Below are 3,771 nucleotides of genomic sequence, written 5' to 3'. Positions count from 1 at the left end.
AAGATCTAAGGAATACCAGAAAAAATTAGAAGGAGATGGTCTCCCGTAAAAATTTTGCAAGGATATCGAAGTTTGTGAGGCTTATCGGACAGTTTCTCATCAGAATTTGCATTTGCAGCAATGGTTGCTTGGTTCACCCCTACTGAATTTTCTTCTTCTTCTTCTTCCCTTTCTTCTTCTTCTTAGCCACCTAGTTACTAGTGCCAATACTTTCACCAAGCAAAGAGGAAGAAGGGGAGGAAGAAACAACCGATGAAGAAGGCAAAGGGACAACTTTGGGATCAACTGGAGGTTGATTTTGTCTAGTTGTAAGAATATTTAGTTGTGGAGCCAAGGAGGTTGAGAACAACCATATTGGCAATCCGATGGTAAGTCCTGGAAGGGACAATGTAGACGTATAAGGAAACCAATATTTTCGAAAGGAAGAAAAGGACTAGGATTCTCATTAAAAAGAATTCCTTGATAAGTGGGCTCCGAAGTTGCTTCCATATGTTTCAACCTAAGATCAACTAAGGAGTGACGTGGAGGATGTTATCCACGGTGAATTAATTTATTTTAATCAAAATAACATAACAAAACAAGAGAGGGATAATCTAGGAAAAAGTATTACCAAGCAACTGTGAACTGCAATATACTGCCTCAGTAAACCAAGGAATTAACATATGTGCATGCAATCTCCCCGAATGTTGTGTTCGGTGTATCATAGTGTACAAGGAGGCTAACTCAGTTACCTATGGATGGATAAAAAACTAATATAGTCCTCCCATATATACTCGAAAGTACGTGGAGGCCCAACCTGTATTAGTGCTGTCTAATGAGAAACGACACAGTGAGAGCATTCCTTTATAATTTTCATACTATAACATCGCCCTATATACCCGAATGTACATGGGTGAGCTACGATATACTTACGCACATGGAATGAGGTATCACATTCAGAATGTATCGTAGACAATTAATGACAACTGCTTTGTTTAACGATGCTAGAACATGTCTCTAGATTAGACCTTTGAATATTATGCGTTAAGTTACAATGCTCCTTTAGGTTAATTGAGATAACTTTTAAATTGATCTTCTTAAGAATTTTCCATTCAAGGTTCACCATGCGATGTATGTTTGCAATTCCTAGAATGAAACAAACATGAGAAACATTCTTTCATTCAATTAACAATGAAAACCATAACTAGTAAGGGGTAGAGCAATCAGATCTTTGACAAAGAGAAAAGAGAACACCTAATTCAATTTCCCTAGCTATTCCTATTAAGCATTCGAAAGCTACAATTTTCACAATGCAAGTTTTCTTTTTCAGTCCCTTTAATGTTTAGATGAGAAAAATGAACTAGATGCAGAAACAGTCAATTAATACTTTTCATAAGAAACAAAGACTTTACGACAATTTCTTTTTAAAAGAAATGAAGATTAATCAATATAAACTAACTTTGACAATGAATTGATAATGATAAGGAAATCACTTAAGAAATAATAAACAATCAAGGTCAAAGTAGGGCTAGAAGAGGAAATTCAATTTATTTCAAAACCATAACAATCGTTGATCTTTCAGCAAGAAACTTCAAAGGCAAATTTGGAAAAATCCAAGTCAAAAGTGGGTTTTTTGGCTTAAGGAGGATCATCACAGGTCTAAGTGGGAGAGACTATGTTGCAGAGCACTATCTCTAAGACAATGGTGCTCTGCAGTGAACTGTCCCCTGACCAAGCCTGCGCTGGTGCCAGAGAGGCCAATCAAAAGACATATAAGCACAATATTTTGAGCAAAAACACTTCAAAAAGGTTGAAATAAGATCAATGAAATCAAGAAAAGTCTACTAGGGTGTAATATGATGAGAGTAAGCCACTAGGAATGACAGTCAATCCCCAGTATGGTCGCCAATTTGTTATATGGAATTTGCATCTACAAATAAACACATTTTCCCTTGGTGGGTGACTACACGTAGAACAACAGAAAGAAAGTAGTTTAACCTTTTCTTATAGAAGATAGATGATATGGAGGAACTTACCTGTAGTCTTTCACTTCCTTGATCTCTTTTGAATCACTCATGTCACTCCCACTTGAACTCAATCCGCTCAAAAGGTATCTATATAAAGAGAAACAGAAACAGGAAATGATAAAAGCATACCTAATATATCTACTATAAAACAATGGAATCAAAGACATTGAAACACATAATCATCATAGATATGAAAAACCATATGAGAAAATGAATAAGCTCCTTATTAATGTAGAAGGAAGAATATCACCCAATATAGTTCGATCATGTGCCACTCCTCCAGCTTCAGTCCAACCCTCGCCACATCAAAATCACACTAATCCAGCAGCATAACATTTCTCAACATCAACTCGATTCTCAAGCCAACAAAATTTCCTTACAAACTTCATATTCCAACCCCCTTGATCACTACGATGAGTTTTTAATTTATAGGAAATGGAGGTGGTTTTGTCATAAATGAGGATATTGAATGGCCTTCCAAACTTGGATTTAGTTTCCATGGAGCAAGGGATGAGAGGATAGGAGGTTAATGGATCCTTAGCTTATCCAATTTTGAGCTCATAGGAGGAGATATGAGATGTGATCCTTCTAGAATCATCTAGAGTAAAGGAATATTCCCAGAACCGTATGTAAATTTCACTTAATCTCACCCACCATAGGTCAAAGAGGGCCTAAGTACACTCAATTGTAGGCCACAGTGGGCCTTCCTACTCTGCAACATAATTACCCTTGAGCAAGGTTGTGCTAGTGTCGCAAGGAGGCATTTTAGGAAGGCTTCAGGCGAGGAAACTTTCATAGAAGGAAATATTCAATGAGTTGAATTGTCTAAGGCATGTAAAAAATGAATTAGGGTTTGATGAGCCCTAATAGTACTGATCTGAATGTCAGGAGTGTTGTGCCCAAATAGGCCTATAACAGGTCCATTTTAGACCTCAAAAGTTCTCTAATGATTGTTCAGATTAAGAGACAGGATATACGTGCCAGAGAGTAGTGAGCTCAAGAAGGTGATATTGAGAGAGTTTCATGTGAAACCTTATTCAGGTAACCAAACTTATCAGAAGACACTGACAGTAGTGAAGACATTTTATTATTGGTCGAACCTAAAGAGGGATTTAGAAGAGTTTGTGGTTAGGATTTTTTATTGTCAGCGTGTGAAGGTAGAGTATAAACATGTAGGTGGACTACTAGATCCAATTATGATTTGAGAGTGGAGATGGGAAGTCATTTCCATGGACTTCATCATAGGTTTGTCAACGACATTGAGATAGAATGATTACATGATGGTTATTGTGGATAGGTGACAAAGGTTGTGCATTTTATTATAGTGAAATCTACATTCTCAACTAGTGATGTACCACCGGTATTCATGAGAGATGTGGTCAGATTTCATGGTGTTCTGAAGAAGATTGTGTTAGATAGGGGTATGAATTTCACTTCTAAAATTTGGAAGGAGTGATTTGCAAGCTTGGGCATAGAGTTGGCCTTCAGTACAACTTAACATCCAGAGACACGTGGATAGACATTCAGGGTCAACATGATATTAGAGGACATGTTGAGGATGTATGTGATGCATCAACAACGTAAGTGGGAAGAGTACCTTCCACTAGTAGAGTTCTCTTGCAACAATGGGTATCACAAATCTTTGAGGATGATTCTGTTTGAGGAATTGTATGCGTAGAGTTGCAATACTCTTTTCAGTTGGAATGATCAAGTTAACAGGCTATTGATTGGACCATACATGTTGGCAGACATGGAACAATAAACT

Source organism: Pinus tabuliformis, chromosome 3_2, assembly GCF_031772625.1.
Source record: "Pinus tabuliformis cultivar Carrire ecotype Pingquan chromosome 3_2, CPIR1, whole genome shotgun sequence".
Lineage (NCBI taxonomy): Eukaryota > Viridiplantae > Streptophyta > Pinopsida > Pinales > Pinaceae > Pinus > Pinus tabuliformis.
Note: the sequence above shows the minus strand (reverse complement) of the source record.